Source organism: Argiope bruennichi, chromosome 7 (assembly GCF_947563725.1).
Source record: "Argiope bruennichi chromosome 7, qqArgBrue1.1, whole genome shotgun sequence".
In the NCBI taxonomy this organism is placed as follows: domain Eukaryota; kingdom Metazoa; phylum Arthropoda; class Arachnida; order Araneae; family Araneidae; genus Argiope; species Argiope bruennichi.
This window is the reverse complement of record NC_079157.1, coordinates 17,317,110-17,330,228: the sequence shown is the minus strand read 5'-3', so window position 1 is coordinate 17,330,228 and position 13,119 is coordinate 17,317,110. Positions and strand designations below refer to the sequence as shown.

At 32.5% G+C, this 13,119-nt stretch overlaps 1 protein-coding gene across 2 annotated transcripts in view; it reads right to left on the bottom strand.

Annotated features, from left to right (window-relative positions):
* LOC129975316 (zinc finger protein Xfin-like) overlaps positions 1–13,119 on the bottom strand; it is a 55,318-nt gene that overhangs the window by 4,343 nt on the left and 37,856 nt on the right. The window contains exon 4 of one of the 2 annotated variants that reach the window (XR_008785033.1): positions 578–656. The exons of the other annotated variant lie outside the window; for it this stretch is intronic. The gene's annotated coding sequence lies outside the window, so the exon portion shown is untranslated. The remainder of the gene's footprint in view (positions 1–577; positions 657–13,119) is intronic. 2 annotated transcript variants of the gene reach the window in all.

Genomic DNA, 13,119 nt, shown 5'->3' with positions numbered 1-13,119 from the left:
ACAATTTAAAAAATGTCTAGTGAATACCGAAAAACCGGTATTTAAACTGGTGAATACCGGTATTACGAAATTGTAAAATGGCTCAAAATACCGGTATTCGGTATCCCGGTATTGCAATCCCTAAATACAGCACAAAAATGATTGATGCGAAAGTAAATGTGGACATATAGTTAACTAAACTTTCTGACGCTCAAAAGGAAAGCGTTGGTTCTGTTTCTCCTAGAATTAAACGAAAACTTAAGTTACCTAAAATAGAACTCGTTAAATTTAACGGTGAAATTAAGAATTGGCTGGCTTTCTGGTGTCAATTTAAACGTATTCATAATGATGATAAATAAGAAAATGAAGATAAATTTCAATATTTGATCCAATGTGTAAGTGAAGGAACTAGAGCACGTTAAACTATAGACAGTTATCCTCTAACAAATGCGAATTATTGCAAGGCAATAGAAAGTTTAAAATCGTGTTTCGGAAGGGATGAGTTGCTTATTGAGTACTACGTTCGTGAGCTACTAAAACTAGTTATAATAAATGTTACAGAAGCTAAAAGGAAATTCATGATAAATTAGAAACTTACTTAAGAGCTGTAAAATCAATTGGATTAACATCAGACATGTAATCAGCAATGCTTTTTCCCCTCGTGGAATCCTGCATACCTGAAAATATTTTCAGAGTATGGTTACGTAATCCTATTGTGATAGCAAATCATGACTCGGAAAGCAATGCTTATAATGAAAAACTTATTACTCTTTCTGAAAACGGAAATAGAAAGTGATGTTTGGCGAAAACAGGATTTGCACGAAAGGAGTATAATAAGAGGAAAGAAAGAGTGTTACATTCTGATTCTGTGGCTACGGCTACAGATTTGTTTTCAGGTGGTATAGAAAAAAGAAAACATACCACTAGGTGCAAAAACTCATGAAAGCAAAGAATGTTATTATACCAAAAAATTTGATTTTGAAAAAAAAAAAGAGATTTTGAAAAATAAAAAATGCTGCTTCACTTGTTTAAAGCATGGCCATACATCAAGAATTTGCAAGTCAAATGTACAGTGCCTGCTTTGTAATAAGAGACATTGGGCTTTGATTGGACCAATAAACAAATCAAAAGTCAAAACACCTGAGGTGGAAGAGAATCTGAATGTCAATTTATCCATTCAGTGTGCTGCTGAAGAAGTTTTCCTTCAAACATTGCAAGTTTATATTAAAGCAGAAGGCAAAACACGCTGAATACGAGTTCTTATTGACAGCTGTTCACAGCGATCATACTTATTAAAGAAAACAATTAAAGAAATGAATCTGAGACCCATTGAAGTTAAAGATATCATACATTCGGTATTTCGTGGATCTACGTTAGAAAAACAAGATCATGGACTATATGAAATAACTCTTCAGAATTTGAATACTGGATTTAGTTTCGATATGCAAGTACTCGATCAACCAATTATATGCGGAAAAATATCTCGGATCAAAAAATGAAATTGGGAAAAGGAGTTAAAGAAAAAGAATATAATACTCTCTGATCAAGGCAAAGATTGTCCTGACATTGAATTGCTGATGGGGCTGACTTTTGTGGACAGTTATTCTCAGGAAATATATATAATCTGAAATGTGGATTAGTAGCATATGAAACAAAATTAGGCTGGCTGATCATGGGTAAAGTTTTGGAGGAAAAGGAGAAAATACTTCCCCTCATCTGGTGACTTCAGTGCTAATACAAAATAGCTCTATTGCTGATCTTTGGAATTTGTAAACTTTAGGTATTATTGGAAATTGTAAACTTTAGGTATTATTGGAAATTGTAAACTTTAGGTATTTAGTTGAAGCTAAATCCAAAGAAGAAATGAAAAGAAACGCAATGGATCATTTTATGAAAACAGTGGATAGAGATGAAAATGGCAGATACATAGTTAAGCTACCTTGGATAGAAGCAAAAGAAATTCTACAAGACAATAAATCCACAGCTGAACAACGTTGTATCCGTACTTCACAAAAGTTAAAATATGCAGAATATGAAGCTGTTTTTGAAGATTGGCTTGAAGAAAATATAATAAAGAAAGTGCCCAAAATGAAGGAAGGAAATCCAAGTTATTATTTGCCACACAGAGGTGTTTTTAAGAAAAAGTCATCAACCAAAGTATGTCTAATGTTTGACGCTTCTTGTCGAGTTAAGAAACTTTCGTCCTTAAATGACTGTCTCGAAAAAGGACTAAATTTAATACAGCAAATTCCACCCATTTTAAGAAAATTCAGACAAAATGACATTGGGGTAATTTCTGATATTAAAAAATCCTTCCTTCAAATTTCAATTGCAAAAGAGGATCAATATGTTTTACAATTTCTTTGGTGGGAAGATTACGAAACAAGAAAATTTGAGATACTTCGTCACCGCCGTCTTGTTTTTGGCCTCACGTGTAGTTCTTTCCTCCTGGCAGCGGTTTTGTATAATCATCTAGAGGAAACTAAAGAGCGCTTTCCAGAAACCTCCGAAATACTGAAGAATTCCTTTTATGTAGATAACTGTGTGACATCCGTGCACAATGCAGATGATCTGACCCGATTCATCCAAGAAGCAAGGCCGTTGTTGTCCAAGGTTTGTTTTGATCTTCGGGGTTGGGAATATACAAGGGAGCTATGTCGAGACGAGCCAACCGCTCCAACCTCAGTACTTGGACTGTTATGGAATATAAATGAAGATTTCTTTTTCTGTGATTTACAAAATGCTGAATTTAATTTTAATGTTTGCAGTAAAAGAAATATTCTGTCAACGACTCAAAAGATATCTGATCCACTGGGATTTTTATGTCCTGTGACAATATGTTTAAAACTCTTAGTGCAAAACATTTGAAAAAGAAACTTAAGGTGGAATGAAATTCGACCAGATGACATTCAGAAAAAATTCAGAACTTTCATTGTTGATTTGAAATTGCTGTCTGAAGTTAAGATCCCTAGATGTGTAAAGATCAATGGCGGCACGGAAAGACTAAGTTTTCATTCCTTTTGTGATGCCAGCAAAGTTGCATACAGTACTGTTGTATTTTTGAGAAATACCTTGGGAGAAGAAGTCAAAATATATTTTATAGAGGCAAAAAGTAGAGTAGCACCTTTAAAGATTATTGCAATACCTCGTCTAGAGTTATTGGCATGCTGCATTGGAGCTCGGTTAATTTCAGACATTAAAAAATCTATGTCTTTGAGAGACGTATCTACTTTTTATTGGACAGATTCTTCTGTCGCCCTTTATTGGATACAAAAACAAGATCATTGGGGTACGTTCGTGAATAACAGAGCAGAAGAAATAAGAAGTCTTTCTTCAAAGGATGCTTGGAAGAATCTCCCAGGGACTTGCAATCCTGCTGATCTCCCTTCCCGTGGCTTGGATCCAAGGATTTTTGAAATCAAGATGGTGGGAGGGTCCACAGTGGTTGAAACTTTCAAAAGAAGAATGGCCAGCGATAGACATTGAATACAATTTTGAAGAGGTTTTCCAAGAAAGGAAAAAGAGGGTCGTAACGTTGGTCAACTCTATAGATCTGAATAAATCCTGGTATTGTACAAGTTCTCAAGATATTCAAAAATTGTGCGAATGCTAGCATGAATGCTACGATTTGTACAAAATTGCCGAAATCCGATTAACAAGATAAAACACCTTTTAAATGTTACAGAACTAGATGCGGCCGAAAAAAAGGTGATACAAATCGTGCAACAAGAAACCTTTAATAACGAAGATGTATATCAAAACTTAAATCACTCTGTGTGTTCAGTGATTCTGATGGACTAATTAGATTAAAAACTAAAATTACTAGACGAGATGATGAAGAAAATTTTAGATACCCTCTAGTATTGCCAAGCAAGCACCCATTAGTGGAGAGATTGATTTTCGAACATCATTTGTTCTCTTCCCATGCTGGAGTTCAAGTTCTCCTAACAGATATCCGTCAAAATTTTTGGATTCTGCAAGGTCGAAAAACTGTCCAGAAAGTGCTCCCAAGGTGTATAAGATGCAAAAGATATACAAGCAAGAAAATTGAATCAATTCCCGCGCCACTGCCGGAAGACCGTGTACGGGAAGCCTTGGTATTCGAAGTCACTGGAGTGGATTTAGCAGGGCCGCTTCATTTAAAAAATGGGGAAAAGGCCTGGATCTTGCTTTTTACTTGCGCTGTATATCGGGCCATTCATTTGGAATTAATACAGAGTCTTTCAACTAATGGATTCCTTTTAGGTTTTAGAAGATTCGTCGCAAGACGAGGGTGACCTAGGGCTATATACAACGATAACGGAACAAATTTTACTGGAACAAATAATTTGATGGGTTATCTTGATTGGGACAAGATTGCAAATGACGCTTCCGTCTTAAGAATCCAGTGGAAATTTAACTCCCCAGCAGCGGCTTGGTGGGGCGGATTTTTTGAGAGCATGATTAAGATGGTGAAGAAGCTTTTAAGGAGAGTTTTAGGAAAGGCATCGCTTCATTACGAAGAAATATTTACTTTTCTTTGTGACGTAAAAGCCAACATCAATTCTCGACAACTGAGTTATCTGTCAGAAGATCCTAATGATTTAACTCAACTGACTCCCTCGATGTTCATTCAAGATACTATAAAGGTAGGAGTTCCCGATTTGGATAAAGTAAATATCTCCAAACGATATCAGTATCAACAAAAATTACGAGAGGACTTGAAGAAAAGATTTCGAAAAGAATATCTAAGCTTGTTAATCCAGAAGAAGCCAAAAAGAAAAGAATCTAGACAAGTGCAAGTGGGAGATAATGTTATAATTGAAAGTGATATCAAAAAGCGACTAGACTGGCCTTTGGGAATGATAATCGAAGTTTTCCCTGGGAAAGATGGTTGCATCCGAGTAGTAAAGCTGAAAACAGCGAGCGGAGAAATTGTGCGTCCTGTGAAACGTTTATCCCCTTGGCATTAGACAATGACGATCCTGTAGTTGCAAGAAAAAACGAATCGGTTGCTTCGTATGAAGAAATCAAAATCCCGTGCTCAGAAAATAACGACTGCGAAACAAAAACTAAAAGTGGAAGAAGAGTAGTTAAACCTTCACGTTCTAACTAACTTTTGAACTTTATTATATACTTTTCAAATATGTAAATTTCATGTTTTGATTTCTTAATATTTTGAATGTAATATTTTGTTAATTTTGAGTTATTTTGATTTTGTATCCGCTTAATTTAAAAATCAAAAGGGGGTTAAGATATTACGAGCACAATTGGCTAAAAACTAGATTTATCTTTAAGCATACTAGAGCTATAACTTACTTTCAAAACTCTAAAGTCAGAATTAATTGCGCGCGAAAGCAATATACTCTTTTTGTATATGGCAACTATACAAAGTAAGTAACTATATATAGCAGGTAAATAGAATTGTAAATAAGTGAGAATAAAATGGAGTCAGATTAACAACGAGTAAATTATTTTACATTACGAACCCACATCTTTGAATCTTATTAGAGGAGAAACGACTGAATGAAATGGAATTCAGATAGAGCCGCAACACATTCTTGTCATACTGTGTTTATACTTTTTCTAAGTGTCTAGAAAAATAAATGTTGATAGTTTTTTGAATTAGTGAGTACATTGAAACATCCATTTGATCATATTTTTTAAAATAATTATTATATATATATATATTATCTATATTTATTATGTCTTTTTGTAATGTGTAAATAAAAAATATGAAAGCGTAATTTTGTTTGCTTTTCTTTAATGATCTCTACAAATTAAAATGAAATAACTGATTCATAAGTTGCATAGATTTAAAAAAAAAAGATATCTATACATTTTATATTTCATAATTTGAAATTGTAAACATAATTTATTCAATATATACTAATTTGAATTTCTTTTTCTTTCCTCTGAGCAAATTGAAAACATCAAAGTCTCAATATTAATAAAAATCATTACATAAGAAAAAAAATGTAATAATTTTATTAGTAAGCTTTAATATATTACTTTATCTAAGAGTAATAATTTATTTTTAAAAAGAACTATATTCATATGATTCAACATTCAATAATATTTAAATAATATGTAAAAAAGAACATATGTAAATTTTCAAAAACACTGCCATAGTCATTTGTTAAAATGTATCATTTGGATAAAAAAGGAGGGGGAAATGATATGGGAAAGAAAAGAATAAAGCAGCACGAAGCGAATTAAAAAGCGAAGTTAATTATTTGTGCAAAAACAATAATTCCATTGAAAATACAAATTAAAATTTTAATATAAGAAATAAAATTATATAACTACGAAAATTTGGAGAAAATAATTCAAAATAATATCTTTAAAAAAATCAGAAATGTTTAATAATTGATCGGCTAGTCTAATATTTACTAAACAATAGTTACATCAAAGTTATCGGCAGACGCCCCGACATGCGCAGAACGGTTGAAAATTGAACAGAAACGGTTTGTTTGGTACCTGACACGTGACCGTGAATTGATCCCCATTGTGCATATTCCTATAAAATTTAGTTTTAAGATAACAATGCAAATATCTTTTGATTTAGTGTATCAAAACTCTCAGAAGCCAAATGTAATCGAGTTAATATCCCATATTCACACAAAAAAATTCCATTTTTGTTGTGAAAAATTTTAAAGCTTTTTGCAATATAGTAGCTCATTTCCTTCTTCTAGAACAATAAAATCAGTTAATTCTATTATTCTAAGTGATATGGTATCTCATTTTAATCTATCTAATTCTAAAAGAATCAAAACAAGAGATCCAAGTTTAAGAATTTCAGAAATCATATATATTTGATTTCTTAAATGAAGGAGATGATGACTGCAAGTTGACAGATCTGCAAACAGGATATTGAAAATATTTATTTTTTCTGCCATCAATACTTGCTAAACATTTAATATAAATCACTTCTTTCAAACGTAAATTTGTGTGTATTTGGAATAATATAGTTCTTTTAAGATTTAATTCTGAAAGCAAATCTGATCTTTTTATGGTATCAAAATTTGATAACATTCTAGATATAATATGATAGTAGATATTTGTATGATAATATGAAAATTAATAACTTTCTGATTTACTTTTCTACAATAAGTTTTTTATCTTGTTTTTTGGGTTTCTTTTCTTTTCCTTAATAACATAAATTGTGAAAACATAACTATATATATATATATAGAATAATTTTGGAAGATTCTTATCCAAAAAGATGACTCTTTTAGAATAAATTTCAATTTATTTTTCTATGGGAAGGCAAAGTATGTACATGGATTGAAGTTAAAATGTGTTCATTCACAACATATGAGCAAACTAATTTTACTAAGGAAATCTAATAGAAGTTCCTTGACGCATGTCAATTTAGAAAATTGGATCTTGGTTATTTTTGAAAGAATGTGAGGGTGTTTGTAATTATTATCCCTTTGTTTGTGGCGTGGGAAATACAGTATTAACAGATGTGTTTAAAATAATTAAATGAAAAAACATTATTTACTTCAGGGAATAATAGAAAATTCTAAACTAAAGTAATTAGGCAAATTTAAGATAAACATTAGGAAATTGATGAGTGTTAAATTAATATATATATATATCATGTCCAAAATTAAGGTCACAAACATAAAATCTGCGAAAAATGAAAAACTATTCACTGTGTTGCCACGAAATTTGGCACAAAGGTACACCACAATGGAAGAAAGAACATAGACACATAACAACATGTAAAAGATTTTAATTGGGAATTAAGAAACAAGTTATATCAAAAAGTGTTACATTATGAATCAGAGATAAAGCATTTATCTCGGGGAAAGCCTGTCTAATATGGAGTGTGACCACCGTGCACTGCTATACAGGCTTCACAACGAGCTTTCATACTGTTTATGAGGGTGTCAATAAATGCTTGGGGCAACAAAGCCCATTTTTCCAAAAGCACGGCTTTTAACTATTGGAGGGTATTAGGAGGGGGGTTACGCTGTGCAATGGCTCTTCCGAGACCATCCCAAATATGTTCAATAGGATTGGAATCCGGAGACCTCGATTGACAGTCCATACGTCGAATATCCTCTTCCTCAAGAAAATCATCAACGATCTAGACTCTGTGTGGACGCGCGTTATCGTCCATAAACTTGAAGTCTGGGCCAAAAGCACCTCGGAACAACCTCATACAGGCTTCAAGGATTTCATCCCAATAGCGATGTGCATTGACAGTACCCGCATCGAAGACGTGCAGTGGTGTACAACTGCCCAACATTAGGCCACCTCAGACAAGGATTCCTCTGTCAGCAAATCTGCCGATTTCTTTTACGTAGGAGGGATGATTTCTCGCTCTTTCCAGATGAAGATTCAACGAGTGTCACTCTGTGTGGTAAATTTCGACTCATCGCTGAAAAGAACATGCCCCTCTTCTTGATGTGCCCAAGACTGATGTGTTCGGCACCAGAACAACCGGGCTTTTCTGTTGGATGCAGTCAAAGGGACGCACTCAACTGGTCGTCGGGCATACAGGGTCCTCTCTGCTAGACGTCTGTATACTGTTTGTCTGGAAATTCTTATTCCAGACGCAGCAGCAAGGTCACGAGCAAATTTAGGAGCCATTGTCAGCCTATGCTGTCGTGCGCTTAGTACCAAATAGCGATCCTGTGCAGGCGTCGTTGCTCTGTGACACCCTTGGCTGGCCTTCCTGGTTACAGTACCACTTGTTTGGAATTAATTCTACAACCTGAATACCACTTTCGGTGCCACTTGTAACCATCGAGCCACCTCCGCCTGAGACTGCCCTGCTCCAAGCCTGCCAACGGCCCTGCATCTCAAGGAATCGTCTAAATGATTATGAGAACTCATTCTCATTGGAAACATGTTAAATTTTTTGTTTTTATGCAATATTCATAAAATTGCAGGCAAAAATCCCAGATGCCTAAACGGTCTAATTTCTGTAGTTCCTCAAAAACTAATGCTAAGCAGCATTTTTTTCCACAACAAAGGTTAATATCGTGTTGCCGGTCCTTCGCAATATACAAAATATAATTTGTTTAAATTTTACTGGTAGCTATTTAGAATTACTTTGAAAAACATTTTTGTGACCTTAATTTTGGACACGAGTGTGTGTGTGTGTGTATATATATATATATATATATATATATATATTTAAATTCCACTACACAGATGCATGTATGTTTTCATGAATAATGATCTACTTAACCATTAATTGATTTATTTTTAAATTTAAATAATCTATAATTAAGTATTCTTTTGGGTTTTAAAATGATTTTTGTTTGCTATTATACATTGTAAAACTTGAGACTGTACTTGTTCATAATGTACATTTTTAGTAAGGATGGGCACTATTAACGTAGGCAATTTTCGTAGTAAAAATTATTTTGTATTCCTGCATTTTATTAAGGGAATTAAATTCAGCTATTAAGAAGCTGAATTTTTTTTCTGACATAGGCTTTTTTATAGGTGTTAAATCTATTAATATTTGAAAAATCTCTACCATGTTTGTTTGTTTTTGTTTTGTTTTTCACACAATTCTTGCCATATTTTGTATCTATTGTTTTATGAATTTAAGGCTGATTTATCATAAAAATAATTGGATGTTTAGGAACTTAAAAATAAAATATTTTTCTTCAAAAGTATAACGAGAAGTTAGGTAGTGGTAGTAGATAAAGATAGTATTAGAAGTAAGGTAGACAATTCATTTTTGATCATTGCAGCAATATCAGCCACATTGGATTAGTTTATTCTGGAATTATCCAGTGCTTTGATATTAATATTGTATATTCCTACACTTCAAGCAAACGTTTTTGTAGCATTTGCAATTCATTTAATAAATTTTGTCATAACTGGAGATTTGTAAAAATATTTCATATATAAAGAATGTGTTATGTAACCACAAATGTTAAGCTTTTTGATAAGGAACAAATTATTTGCAAGGATCTTTCATCCATAGGCTCTAAAAAATAAATGTTGATTCTAAAAGTAATTACGTGGAATCTAAAATTTATCTTTCTGTTCTAATTTCGTATCTAAATTAATTTTTTTTAAAGAATTTTGAAAAGTAATCAAAACTGTTACTCTAAATTCACAATCTAAAAACCTTCTAAAGTAAAATTTCATAACCAGTAAAATTTACTGCAAAATTGTAGAGACACGATTCAGTGAGATTTAATCAGTCTTCTTTAGTGAAATTTTAATTTTAAATTTTCTCTTAATGGGACCGAATCTGTAGCATTTACCTATATTTTATTTACGTAATTTTTTTTTTATTACAACTCACATTATATAATAAAGAATACTGAAATAATGCATATATATATATATATATATATATATATATATATATATATATATATATATATATTATTAAATACATGTCCAAAATAAATCTTTAAAGATAGCTAATATAGGACTATAGTATTACATAGTATATTACAAGGAGTGTATCAAATTTATTAATAGCATTTAATATTGTCACTGTTAATGACAGATATATAGTAAATAAGTGTTTCGTTTGGTGCTATCCTAAATTTATTTTTGAAATTAAAGTTATAATGTTAAAATCCAATTTGATAAATGCCAAGAGTGGTTAAAATTTACTTTCACTGTTATTATATTGTATCTGGATTATGAATCACATTTTTCTATACTAAGCATTTAAATAAAAAATTTAAATATTTGATGATTTACTTCTATATTTGAAATAAAAGGCAACAAAACTATAAAAATGCATCTGATAACATTAAAATTCCGAATGTAATGTGAACTGCATATTAATGTCCACATTTGCTAACCATAGTGAAGCATCATGTTATAATTATTTACGTACAATCTGAGTTCACCTAATTGTTAAATGTAAATATCTAATCCTTTCATTGGTCCTCTCACCCACCCTTTTGACTGGATAAAGGCATCCTGACGCATGCGCAAAAGCGCGGATGGTCTTCGAATCTGAGTACGAACAATATTCACGTTGATTTAAGGTAAAATTATAATAAAGGATACCCTAATATTGTAAACGAATGAAAAAAAAATCATTAGACAAAGTATTCTTTGTACCTACCGAAATGCATGCTTTATAAGCTCATGTATCAAATCAAATCAAATTATAAATTGTCATTTTTTAAAAATAATAAACAGTTTATGTAAAAAAAGAGAATGTAAAAATGTGACATTTGAAAATTATAAAATTAATTTTCAAAATTTAAAAATTCTACAATTTTTATAAAATCGCAAAAAATGTAGCTTTATTAAATTTACTCTCCAACTACTTTCGATAAATGATTCTTGCAAATAAGTTACAAGAGATAGTTTCACTTTAAAATTGTGATTATACACATACAAGCTGGTAATAATTAAAGTGACCCTATTCAAACTGACTGTTCTAAAATCTGTTCCGCCAATCGAATTTTCATGAAACTTGGTACATATGTAATATGGACCATGAGAGAAAGGTCTCAAAATTAAAAAAAAGTAGTTCAAATTTTGACCTCTAGGAAGAATCGTAGAGCCTAAAGAAGGACAAACAATCTGTCAGAGTCATTAAAATTTATCCAAATACAGAATGCACTCAGCATGTGCTCCATTGATATCAATTAAGAGTCGAAAGCGCGTGATAATGGTTTCAATGGTAGCGCGAAGAATCCTTCGAGGAATTGCAGCAACATGGCCTGTAATGCTGGATTTTAATTCAGGAGAAGTCCTAATTCCTCCACCATAAACATGGCCTTTTAGTAGTCCTCGCAGTGGTTTAAGTCAGGTGAGCGTGGAGGACAAGTGTCCAGAAAAGCTCAGGATATTAGACGATTTTCGCCAAAGTTAGCCCGAAGCAGCTATTTGACATTCCACTCAATGTGGAGAGTTGCTCCATCTTGCATGGGGACAGTAGTCTACAAACATTCCTCTTAGCAGCAATGGTTCAATGCATCGTCCATTCATGACAGAGCACGTGTTAGGACCTTGAGGAGTTAAGGATTTCAAAGAAAAATGGTCCAATAATAAAATCAGCCGTAAATCCACACCATGAAGTGACGTAATCAGTTGTTAGTGCAGGTCATTAGGAAGTGAAACACCCCACATGTGGTAATTTTGACAATTCACAGCTCCATCAAAAGAAAATTGCGCCTCATCTGACCATAGAATTTGCCAACGCCACACATCATTAATTTCCATTCTCGCGAAAAATCGGCAAGCAAATTCATAGACCGTTTGGTGGCAGCTTTTACACACCGTGAATCTTATACGAATACCAGTTTAAAATGATAGCAGAATTTTTCGAACTTACGAATACTTGATAAAGAATAGCTGAAACTGCAGGCTCTTTTAACTGTACTGCTACTTCGATAGTTTCATTCACAACCGTTTTCCACCCCGTCCTTGTCAATACACCCAAGTCTCCTATCTCCTCAAATCTCATAATTATCTTCATCAAACAATTCTTCGACATGGGCCCTTTTCGCGATTAATTTAAACGACGATATTCAAGCAGTGCAGCTAAGCTATTGCTGCCGTTCTGATAAAACAGTTTTACGAGTAAAACTCGACCTTCCATTTGTAAGGGCATGATTGACAATGACAAAGGCACGCAGAATGATTTTCGAGCTCTGTCTGCAAATCTCTTTATAGATTTCACTAAATTGTAAAAGGAATTTTTAAAAAAATGCCCTCTGGTAGTCAAAATTCGACTTTCCCCATTATTCATATAATGTGTATACCTTCATCAAAATCCGATGGGTAGAACGGGTTCTGAGAATAGGATTACTTAAATTATAACTACCCTGTATGAAGATTAAACAGGGAATATTAGATTTAAATCAAAACTAACTAACTAAAAAATTCCATATTTAAAACACTTCTGTTACTGCAAATATTTAGTTTAAAGAACCGTTTTGCAATGGATGAAAAAAAAAATAATAAGCAATTCGCTCTTCAAATTTGTCTTATGATTATGTCAACGTATATATTGATTATATTGATTGAGAAATTTTTATTTTAAATTCCAACTAAAAAGACACACGAAAGGAAAAAAATCTTTGAAAGATTTTCTTTTTAATAATAATAATTATAAGAAGAAACTCGAAAAAGAACCAATTTCTTTTACGATTTTTCGAAGTACAAAGTGAAGACGTTGTTTTCAGTTCAAAATACGTTTTTGAT